The sequence below is a fragment of the Mirounga angustirostris genome, unplaced genomic scaffold (genome assembly GCF_029215605.1).
Source record: "Mirounga angustirostris isolate CCGP_5_RB_7025 unplaced genomic scaffold, mMirAng1.0.hap1 SCAF_9, whole genome shotgun sequence".
NCBI classification, from domain to species: Eukaryota; Metazoa; Chordata; class Mammalia; order Carnivora; family Phocidae; genus Mirounga; species Mirounga angustirostris.
Window position 1 is genome coordinate 105,804,689 of NW_026991717.1, and position 12,219 is coordinate 105,816,907.

General features: G+C 47.7%; 1 long non-coding RNA gene across 1 annotated transcript; it reads right to left on the minus strand.

Annotated features, from left to right (window-relative positions):
• Positions 1–2,927: 2,927 nt before the first annotated feature.
• On the minus strand, positions 2,928–11,933 carry LOC129046569 (uncharacterized). The gene is made up of 4 exons (XR_008508206.2): positions 11,748–11,933; positions 6,000–6,283; positions 5,450–5,543; positions 2,928–3,968 (listed from the first exon to the last, which is right to left on the minus strand). It is a non-coding gene; the product is annotated as an uncharacterized LOC129046569 (long non-coding RNA).
• Positions 11,934–12,219: the final 286 nt, after the last annotated feature.

A 12,219-nucleotide genomic window follows, 5' to 3' on the forward strand; every position in this document is an offset into this window, starting at 1 on the left:
TGTGCATTTCATGAATTCCTGCAAGACATGGCTCAGCGGGTGCAGTTTTCTATGTTAATGTAGTTTTTAAAAATTTTCAGACAAAATTGCGGGTGAGAAATTTGCATATGCTCAAAGTGTCCCATCATATATTAATCTAATTAAAATAAATTTGCATGGTCAAAACAAGGGTTATAGCAGACTGTGTGTGGTGCCTCTGCTCATGGTTTTCTCAGCTGATCATTATACTAATTCTGTGAGGTACATGGGAAAGTTAATATTCCCATTATGCAGATGAAAAACCTGCAGCCAATAGTCCTAAAGCTTGGATATGAGCCCGGAACAACCAAAACAACCAGAAGATGAAACCTGACCCTGTCCTTCTAGTTCCTAAAGTGAGTCCTACCCCTTCTTCTGGAAGTTTGGTTTTGTGAGCCAGGAAATTTTCTTCTTTTGCTTCAAGTAGTTGGAGGTAGGTCTTGGCTAATGCAGAGCTGCCTGGAAAATGTTCAAATTCTCTCCTAGCTCTGGGAGACGTTCTGCCACATGTTGACTTGTAAATTAACCATCTCCAGGTAGAGGGCACCCTACATGTCAAGGTTTGCCCTTGAAGTGGCTGGCTGTGCTGTGGGCACAGGACAAAAGGAATTGTTCCTTCATCCCCTGAGGGCTGGCCAAGAAAGTTCCCAGGCAGAGGGGGGTGTGTGGGTGAGATCCTTCTTTTGGAGGCGGTCTGACTCAGTTTGCACCCATTTAGACACTGCCCCTTCTGAAGACAGTGACCCTTCCCTGTTCTTGTCATGGCCATTTCTTGCTCACTGCGAGAGAACGTGCTCTGAGTGTGGCTGAACCTCCCCTTCCTCTTGGTGCTTTGGTGTCCTGACGGCTCCTGGTCAAACTCCAGCTCATTGACAGGAAAGGGTCCCTGCCATTTCCCATCAAGAGCTCAGGAATGACCACTGCTATTCAGCGAGCCCCTCTCTGAGCTCCAAGCCTCGGAGAAGCACTTCATGCAGTCATTCACACATTCCACTGGTATTTGTTGAGGGCCCATCATGTGCCAGGATCATTCCTATTGCGTGGTTATCTCCCTTGCTTCTTAAAGTTCGAACTACTCCATTGGGCTTCCAGCTGATGCACTTACCCCTGTGCTGTCCTGCTTCTCTTATTCAGGGCTGCCTGTGCAGTTTTAGGCAAGGTTGCTACGAGCTCAGTCAGGTTTCAATCATTTTCCAACTTGCTGGAGACCTGGAAACGTGTCAATGACCTTCCATGACCTGGATAACAATTTCTCAACTTGTCACTGCCTTTCATGTGTGGGCACAGACTGAGTTCCCTTCCATTTGGATAGCATGTGTCTGAGTGTCACCTTTGTGTATGTTTGGTGAGCTTTAGATTTCCTTCCTTCCTTCCTTCCTTCCATCCTTTTTTCAAATTCGTGCACTGGGACCTATTCGACAAATTTGCGAAGAAAGAGAAAGAACAAAGAAAGAGCAACCTAAATACTGAAAAATATATATTTTTTTAACTTTATGAATGAGCCCTTTGAACTCAGTGGCCATGGCTCCTTCCTAACCTGCACCTTTCACGTCCTGTTTCCAGCTGGAGTAGAAAATCTGAGGTGCCCTGGCCCTGAGCCCGCACTGAAAGCTGGCTGGGGGTTGCGTCTCCCTGTCCTCAATGAGCAGTGGCAGCCAGGCACTTCCTGCCTACATAGCAGTAGCCATGGAAATTCGCTGGGAAGGGAAGGGAGCTGGAGCCTTCACCCGCTGTGGCCAAGGGCAGCAACAACAAAGAATGTCAAGGATAAATTCCTGCAGTCAGTGGGCATGGGGCTGGGGAGGAAGGGGGGGTGTCTCTAGAGGTTGGTGTTGAAACTTTCTGCCTTGCCTAAAACCCAGGTTCTCAGCACAGGGGATGTGACTCATGGCTAAGAAATTCCCCATGGCCTTGGATGACATTGATGTTGATTACCTCTGAGTCACATTTCTGGGAGGAACTTTTTTTTTCACCAGAGGCAAACTGAAGGGAAAATGGCAGGGACGGTGGTTTGGAAACATCAGAAGAAACAGGGTCACTTGTGTTCTTAGTAGGAGAGGTAAAGACATGCAAAATGGAAAGACAAACAAGGCAAAAGGAAGGACACTGAGGAAGAAAGAATCCCCTCCCAGTGGAAAGGGGAGAACTGGGGTCTCTCTCTGGTGTGATGAAGGGGGGGGCAGCCCAGCTGGACTCTGGCCTTTTGCTTCTTATTGTGATTACAGAAATTTCGGATGTTAAGAGATGGAGCTAACATTTGTTCCTTTATTTCACAAGTATTTGTTGAGAAGGCTCCGTGTTCTAGGCTCTGTTCGAGGTCGCAGAGATACTGATCTCAGTGGAGGAGCAAGACAACAAAGAAATAGTGAATCAAATGGCATCTTTGAATCCAGCCCTGGAACTAATTAACAGAGATCTGTTCTGAATGTCTAGCTCCAGGATCCGCAAACATGCGCACTTTGCTGAGCTCAAGGGGCAGAGACTTGAATGGACCTGTCAGGGGTGCTATGCTTCAAAGGTTCAAAGGTTTGTCTTGAGTCCTGGCTCTCACAGCTGCCTATCCCCATACTTGGGACTCCCATCTGGAAGAACAGCCGGGGCTATGGGACTGATTGCAGAAAGGGGGTGACAAAGGGCCCTTGATGGCCCTGAACCCTCCCCATCCCATTATGTGTGTTTGAAGCCTCATCAGAGGTTAAGAGCTCTCTCTCTCTCTAAATTAAGAAGGAGAGAGAGAGAGCATGAGTGCTGGGAGAGGGGTGGGGGAGAGGGGAAGATCTCAAGCAGACTCCCTGCTGAGCGCGGGGCCTGATGAGGGCTGGATCCCACAACCCTGAGTGAAGGATGGAGAAACTTCCCATGCTTGAGTGACCCTGGCCGGGGGAGGCTGGGCTTGGAGGATCCGGGGAAAGTATTGGGCTGCGGCGGCCTGGCTGCCCTCCTGCTGAGAGTGAGGGCACTTTTGCCTCACCGGTGCTCTGTGTTCTCTCAGCCCAGGTCAGAACTCACGGACACCCCCTCCCTGACATCCCTGACATCCCCTGGCCATCTGGCTGCTCCCTTGACCCTACCTTCTGGCCCCCACTTCAGGGCCCCCTCCTCCCAACTGACCTCCGGTGACCACTGCACACCAATCCATCCAGACAGGCGGCCTTGCAGCAAAGTCTTTATTAAAGACGGGATCGAAATATCACAATAAGGAGACAGAGGAGAGGTGGGAGGGGAGGGGAGAAAAGAAGAAACATGGAGGGAGGGAGACCGCAGTGCAAAGGCTTTGGCTAATGGCTGACCGAGGCCCAGGCGGGAGGAGACAGTGTGAGGGAGCAATGCTAACAGAGAGCCCAACCAGCTGGCACCTCCTCTCAGTCTCCAGAGAAAACAAGGTGCAGCCCCACCAACCTCTCCCCAGCCACCCCCTTCTTAATTACTGTCCGCCATGCAGCCCAGTTCTCCAAATTCTGCCTGTTCCCCACCAGGCCACAGGAGGCTGGGAGGGGCCAGGAGGGGGCTCAGCTCCGTTCTCCCTTCTGCTCCCGTAGATTGCCAAGAAGCTTCACCCTGTTGGAGCAGTCTTAGCTCCTCATTCTGAGTCCTCCTTCTGTCCATCTGGCCCTGGCCACCCGCCCTGTCCCCAGGTCACCAACCAAGGCCAACCAAGGGAGTGACTGAATCAGAGCTTTGGTGACTGCAGAGAGTATGGTTTTGATCTAGAGCTCTGCATGTGCGGGTGTGTGTGCACACACGTGTGTGCGTGCGTGTGCATGAGCGTACGTAGTGGGAGTGGGGAGGTTCCTTATAAGGATTTGGGTTTCATAGATCAGAGGCTAAGAAGGATCTCTTAGCTGGGTTGCAAGCCGAAGGTATGAGTTAAACCACACTCAGCAGAATCTGTGAATGAGTAAATTCCTGTAATTTAGCCCCGTACTGTTGTGTGGCCTTTGATTCCTTACCTGAAAAAAAATAAATAAATAAATGAATTGTTGTTGTTACTACTTTTGCTTTAAACAGGAGACGGAGTGTGTAGTGTGCTGAGGGGCCAGGTCAGTGAGGATGGTCACAAGAGACATTTGGGATGAGTCTCTGGAGCTCACCATGTCTCTGGGTCAAGGGGAGAGGACCTCCATCCTAGCTGGCAGCCAGGTGATTGAGGAGCAGAGACTGCTGAGGGTAGAGATGCCCTGGATGCTGGGTATCGCCTTATCAGGGTCCAGCCCAAGCCCATTATTAACATGACTTGTTCTCCTTTATCATTTTAAAAAGAATTACTTTATGACAGACATGCTATTTCCATCCTGAAGTCAACTCAATGAGAAAATACACCTGCCCTCTATCAAATACAAAATTCTCTCCATGGTGTTACTGAGGACACCAAGCACGCACATGGACCCGGCAGATGACCTGGACTCATCAACGCAGGTTTTCTCAGGCTCAGGCCCAACCATTCTACCCTCCACTGAGTTTTCAGGGACTTTTCTACAAAATGATTTGGCTCAGAAACCATGGAGGAAGGAGACCCACAGCTCAGCCAAAGCCCACCTATCCCGGTTCTTGTTCTCCCTTGTTCCAGCCTCTCCCTTTGAAACACTGTCAGGTCTCAGTGGGAGGCAGATCTTTTGTTACATGGAGGCACAGGCCCTTGAGCTTGGTGGCAGGGGATGAATGAGTCTGTGCGAACAAATGGTGCTTCATTTGTGGTTGTTCGTATGTGTGTACGTGTCTGCATTTCAGCGATTCCTTCCTTCCCTAACCAACCTGCTGAATGCAACATTTACAACCAGCCTCGCGTGCATTACTGCCAGGCTGGGGCCTGATCATGTCAAATGAAGGCTGCCATCTTCCCCTGCCAGAAGCAAGAGACACTGGGAAAGATGGAAATTGGACAATAGTCTTGTATACTCCCTGCCCTGTCACAGATGGCCTTCAGCAGGAAACCAATCAACGGAATCAAAAGAACACGGTTTCCTGTTAACACAGAGCCAAATCCAGCAGACATGATTGCTTCATGCCCTGTGCCAGTCATGGTCAAATCTAGCCTAAGTAACAGCATATGACTGGGGCTGTGGTTTCAGTGAAATATTCTTTTGCTTTTGGCCCGGCACCACACACCTTCATATGCTTTGTTGCCCTTTCCCAAACTAAGGGAGGGTTTTTTTCTTTTCTTTTTAGATTTCTTTTCCCCCAAAGAACTATATCTGGCTGTTTTGCTGCATACCGGGTCTTAAACCCAAGCCAGCTGACTCCCAATTCTCTCCAGCCTTTTCTTAAGCAACACTTTTTAAAATATATTATTATTATTATTATTGCATCACATAGGGCTAAAATAAACCCGCTGTGTATTGGCCTTCAACAATCTTGCTTTCCCTCTGAAAACAGCTAGTTCCCTAAGACTGGCTTTAAGAGAGAAAAACCTCTCACATAATATTTTTCTTACTTTCCAGGCTGATGTTGAAGGTGATGATAGGTCATAAGCCGCAGCCTTGGCGAGGATGTCCCGGCCCCTGGAGCAGGCGGGAAGTCCATGTGGGCTTGGAATGCAACAAAAGGGAAAAGTTACTAGTGTGCTTTGGACAGGCCCCTGCATTTTTAACCCTTTCTTGAAGCCTAGAGAAGACCTAAGTCCATCAGCTACTCAGACGTTCTCTCCTAAAATGACATGTTTAAGGGGGGATGTGAGTAGTCGTCTGGATTGCTTTTGTTTTTGTTTTTTTTTTCTTTTTCAGTTTTGCCCGGTGGTTAAGAGCTTTGGTTACCAGGTTAAGAGCTTTGGTGCCATGGTTAAGGGCGGATGTGAGTAGTCATCTGGATTGCTTTTGGTTTTTGTTTTTTTTTTCTTTTTCAGTTTTCCCCGGTGGTTAAGAGCTTTGGTACCAGCTGATTCAAACCCTAACTCCCTCCCTCTCTCACAGATGTGTAACTCTGGGAAAGTTGATCAACTTTCCCATCCTCATGTTCCTCCTCTGAAAAACAGAGGAAACACTCACCTGCCGGGGTTGTCAGCAAGAATATGAGTCTGGGGCTGGCACTTTGCTTTCTGCTTGTCACGGAAGTCTTTGGCAGAGGGTACCTCCTAAGTGCTCAATAAATCACATTAACCAGTAATACTAAAGCACTTTGGAAAGCAATGGCTTCTTGCTTCAAATGCTTCTGGGAGTGATGGTAAGGGAGTGTGGGGCTCAGGGTCGGACACGAGGTAGGGTCATAGGCAGGCAGAGTGGCTTCTCCATGATGTTTGCATGCATTATCTCACTGAATGGTCAGGAGAATTCTGGGGAGAAATCAGGCAGTCATTATTATTCCCATTTCACAGATAAAGAAATGGAGGCCCTTGCCCCCTGCTAGAATTGGCAGAGCCATGACTGGACCCCAGGGCTCTGGAATCCTTGCTAATGCTCCATCTGTACATCACATTTCCTCTCGGAGCTGGATTCATTTGTTCTTGGCCTGTCCTCAGTTCCCTGAGGCTCTCTCCCTCCCTGTCCTTTCCAGGAAAGGCAGAGTGAGTAGTGAGGCAGCCTTGCCTTTCTCACACACACACACACACACGCACACGCACACGCACACACACACACACACACACTGCTGGGCCTGTGCTGCCTCCTGAAGTCTCCTAAAAGCTCAGGTGCTCACAACTGGATAGGAGGTGATTTGACTGGTTTCTCTTACATTTTGTTCCTTGCAGGTTCATCCCTGCAAGCTTTCTCTTTCTTCACAAAGCTTTTCTGAAATGCAAATTTATTACCTGCAGGCTCTTTGTAGCTAAAGTAGTTTATTGCTTGAAAACAGGACTAGGTAACTATTCATAAGAGGATGGGGTCCTTGGGCTGGGCTGGGCTGGGTCTTAGTTTGGGTTCTCAGGGAAACTTTCTGTGATAGAGATGGTATGGAGGAGGTTTACTGCAGAGGGCCCTCAGGATTATACCTCCTCAGAGTTGAACGGGGATGGGGGATAGGGGACTAGGGGGTAAAGAGGTGGAGGAAACAGGACTAGGTAGAGGAAGGATTAAATAGTAATGAGTGGTGTAGTTGCCATTGAGACTCGGCTCGGCATAGGAAGCTTTGGGGCTAGGGTAGCCCTTTGGAGTTGCCCTGCCCCCAGGGAAGGGACTGGGTCATTATACCCTGTATGAACCCGATTTTGGGTGTAGGAGGCCATGTGACTTTAGACCAGGTGTAGTCTAAAGGTAGTTCCTGGAAAGGGACTTGGCTGAGGGCCTTTACCGGGGTCCTCTTGGCTGCTGGGGGGGAGGCTCAGCCCTGGAGGCCAGTTGGGAGGAGCCATAGTAACGCTCTAGGGAGGAAGGCAAGGGTGCGACCCTGGAGCAGTAGGTTAGCTGGGAGCTAGATGCCTGGGGCTTTTGAGGCTTTGATGAAAAGACTTAGGACTAAAGTACTAGGAAAGGGAGGGTCATTCTTTTCAACCTGCAATTGTTTCAGTAGAAAAAGCCTCCATAGCTGGTAAAGGGGAGAGACTTTCTCCTGTGGCTACTCACACTCTCATTAGAACTGGCCATGGTGTCAAATGAGATGCTGGGCCAGGATCTCTCGAAGTGTGCTCTGTGAGCCGGATACCTCCAAATTACCCTAAGGAGGGGGCTTTAAACATGTCAATTCCTGGGCCCCAAATATAGTAAAGCAGAATCTCTGGGGATGGGACCAGGAATCTGTTTTATCAACATCGTCTCCCCCCACTATTTGATTCATTTGCAGGTCGACACTAGAGCTTATCCATATCTCTGCCACACTGTCTCTAAAACCTGCAAAGTCTATGGAACCAAGAACAAGTATTTTCCTTAACAATAATATTTGCATAGTTATAGTGCAGATTCTTCAGATCTGAAGTAGGCTCTAATTGTAGTGCCTGTGTAACTCAAACCGATTGTCCTAGTAACCACGACTACTCTACTTACTCTTCTTTGGGGAGACCAAACTCTCCTCCCTTCTCCCTCCTCTTGACCCAGCCATGGGGCCCAAATTGGAGCAGCCCTCTGCTTATAGGCCTCTCTGGCCCCAGTCATGGGTTGAAGGATGGCCAGCTGACCTAACCTGGACCAGTCATTGTGCCCCACCTCTGCCCCCAGTGACTAATGCAGAGAGATGTTCCAGTGACTCCAGCTAAGCCAACTGGAGTCCTTCCCCCAGGATTTTTTTCCCCCCGGATCTAAAGCTGGTGCAGGGAAAGAGGAAGAGCCCTTCTATGTTCCTGAGGCCATGAGAGTGATTCTAATGCTTCCAGTAAGCATAGCCAGAGGCATGGAGAATGTGGATTTGGGAGGGCAAAGCAGGCACCAGCTGAGAGAAGCAGAGATGAGAGTCAGTGCATCCTGATGATGTTTAAGACCTCTGTTCAAGTTACCTCTGGTCTTGTATGGTCTGATGCTGTGAACCAATAACCAACATGTTAGTAATGGGTTTCCTGGTTCTCAGAAGATGATATTAAGCCTCAGGGCTAGTGCATTAGGATGTGATCATATATAACTGTGAGATTATCAGACACATGAGCTCTCTAGGAGGGAAGTGAGGAGGGTGCTGATGGTAAATAATGGTGGAAGGGTTTCCATTTTTCTCCCCCTCCCCCATGGGCATGCAGTAACAACAGATTACCATACCTATGATGTGTTTGTATTCCTTTCTCTTGTTTAGCTTTAAACAAAACAAAACTAAAACCTTTTCAATACAGTATCCGTAGAAGCTACCACCAATAGATGAGAATTAGCCTCTGATGTAAAATCTCCTTTTCATTGGATCATTGGATCCATTGCCTTTGAGTCTCTTTCAAAGGAGATCTTTGCATGTTGGTTTCTGCATGAGGCTGAAAGTTGTAAGTGTTGTGTCTCTGCACCCAGATGTATGAGCAGAAAATCTTGTATGGCTTCCGCCATCTGAGAGAGAGGGTCCTTGGTTTCCATGTTATTTTGGCTTCTTCTAACCACCAACCACCAAATGTGCCAAGACATGTTCCACAAAAGTTACTCTCCTTGAGACTCAGTTTCCCTTTAGTATGTCAGGGCCTTAGCTTAAGGATGAGAAGGATTTTTTAAAATAGAAAAGTTAAGGTCTACGGTATAATCGGTTTGGATTGAGAGGAAGAGAGCAAGAAAATAAAAAACTAATGATGTGATATATGGTGATTAACATAACATAATAAAATAAAATTTTATTTTTTTTTTTAAATTTTTTATTCTTATGTTAATCCCCATACATTACATCATTAGTTTTAGATGAAGTGTTCCATGTAAAATAAAATTAAAAAAAAAAGAAACTATTCTAGATATGCAAGTTTACTCCAAAGAAATTATACTTCCTTCTTTGGGGTGATGGTAGTAGTGATGATAGTTGTTGGTGTTGGTGATGATGAGCACACAGGAGAGGGTGGCCTTTCTCACCACTTTCTTCCATACCCAAGGCATTATCACCATGGTTTCTATTGTTTTTCAACATAATGGTCCTCCGCAAAATAATCATTTAAAATAGGAGGGACAGTTAGATAAAAGCCTGTGCAGAGATTTGATTTTCACCTGCCCTTGAGCTAAGTAAAAAGCATCCATCAGGTTGCCCATCCCTCTACCTTCTCTTAAGGAGAACATTTAAGAGCTCTTTTCCTCCTCCTCATCCACCCCCACTTCCTCCTCCTCCTCTTTCTTCCTCCCTGTCTCCAAATTAATCTGAGCAAGGAGTCCTGAAGCAAATGATCATGTTACAAGTCTAAATGTGATAGCCTGTCATCTTTCATTATTTTTGACATAAACAAAGCTGTCAGGATTCTCCGAGACCTAGAACTGCCTTTGGTTCAGGATGTTCTCTTTGAGGCTGGGAGATCCGTAAGGATTAGAAAAAGGAGCCTTGCTCCAAGATAATGAAAAGAATGTAATGGAAGAATGGAAATTATCTCCAGTTCCAAACTCATATGCAATTTTAGACCATTGCATTTTGAAGTGTGGGGGGGTAATTGATGAAGGCCGTAAAATGTTTACATAATTGCAGCTTATTTTATAAAATAGAGGTCTGTGGGCATTTCATTAGCCAGATTTATTTCTTTCTCTATCCCCCTGCAATTTCCTTGAATATTTAGATTTTATATGCAATTAGAGAATAATTGCCTGGCTTGTTTCCTGGAGATGGGTATCTTCCGTGGACTGAATCCTGGAAGACTGGGAGGGTATGTCTTAAAATGTAAGAACAATACCTAACTATTGGAGTTACCTATTAAGGACTCTGAGCTAATGTGCCCATCAGACATGTGCACACACACAAAACGTTTTAGAAAAGTTTCTTATTCTTCCCATACTTTGACCATGTATCTCCCTGCCAGTGATCCTGGGATGAGTTGAGTGTAAATGGATCCAAGTATCTACTCATTAGAGGCTATTTATCTTCTTCTGGCCCCTCATTCAGAGCAATGGCAGTTTTCTGAAGTTGCACATACCACACTCCAACAGCAGGGAATTATTTGGTTCAGAGTGGGTAATGCTGGGGCCAGCGTCCTGGTTTGGGGGCATTTCAGAACTTTAATATTTTGGTAACCCTTGCTCTATAAATCATTGAATTACATCAAGTCTATTTAAAACCCCTCTGGACAGCTGTTTAAAATGCTGTCACCGCAGTAAGCGATGTCCTCAGAGTCACATGGCAGGTTGGGGCCCAGAAGGGGATGGGTATTATTTGTGTTTCTCTAACTCCAGTGGGGTTTCCCCTCTGACTCTCCACTTCTGTGAATAGTCCTTCCATTTCCAGTTATTTCAAAGTCAGGATATGAAGGCCACTTAGTCCATCAGGAGTGAGCTTTCCCATCAGATCAAATTCTTTTTCCTTACATTCCTCCCTTCAAACCGTTTAGTGAAACTACCACAAATTGTTAACTTCAGATTAATATGTTTAATAAGTTAAATCTGGACTATTTCAAGAAGGCAGCAGGCGGAGGATTGGTTGCAGCTGAGCGGTCCTGTGGCTTTTCCTAGGTCATGGCTCGTGGCTGAGACCACCTGCGTAGCACCTGTGGGCAACGGGGGCCTAATTACCCCAGGGAGCCCTGCTTCACCAGTCTGGCTCTCTGGCCGCCAGATTTGCTGTGGGGTCTGACAGTGCAGGAGGTTATCAGGAGGCTAGACCCGGGGTGGGGGTGAATCTGGAGTGAGACTCCCCCTTCAGAATGCTGCCCGCTTACAGGTGTAATGTTTGCTTCTGCTCCTGGAGAAGGCTGCTGCATCTACCTTGCTCACCAGGACACCCACGCCTGGATCACCTAAGCATGTGCGTGAACGCATGCACACACAAGAGAGCAAAGTTTAGCTTCAGGGAACTTAGAACTTTTCAATCAGAGCACCAGAAATAAAACATTGAATATGCTATGTTAATTTCAGCAGACTTATAAATGTCGAAACCTTAAAAAAAAAAAAATCAAATTCCACCCTGGGGGATGGAGGAGGGAGGACACAATGATCTTTTCAGAGTTTCAGAGTCCCGGCTCTCCAATGGTTTTGTGCTCCCCTGGCACATAGTCGGTGCTTAATAAATCTGTTGAATCAGTTCATGAATTCAAATTCCGAGCAGGGCTTCGGAGTTGAGATCTGGGTTTGAATCTCAGCGTCCCAGTCATGAGCTGTGTAACCCTCGGCAGGTTATTTTAACCCTTTTGAGCTTCAGGTTAAGTCGTTGGGAAGATTAAGATAAAGCATACAATATATTGTAGATGTGGCTTTTACTAATGAGATCATGAATAGGATATATCCTACCTATTCTCTCCATTGCATCTGTCCCGAGGGCACCCAGAGGGGACCTGTCCAAGGGGGAGACGATCTGGTTTTGCCTGGGCCCTGGGCAGCTAAGGAGTGCGGGGCTCTCCTGGGGAGGGACGTGAGGCAGCTCAGCTCCTCTGCGGCCTAGGGCGGGCTGGGCAGCCGCGGGCTGGGAGGAGGCCTTCGCTCTCTGCCCGCTCCACCCTGGAAGAGGAAGAAGGCAGGGCCGGCCTCAGGATCGCGGCCCGGGGAGCAGGCCCTGGCGGGCTGCCTGCGCCACGGCTCGGCGGCTTTGGCCGGGAAGCGCGCCCCCGCTCGGCTGCGGGCGCAGCGAGTCCCCGTCCCGCTGCGCCAGGGGAGCGCGGGGGCTGCCGAGGCAACCCCTCCGCCGTAGCATTTGTGTGATTTGAACAGAAACCCCACCCCAACGGTTCACAAAGAAAACAACAGCAACCGAGGGAAATGTGGT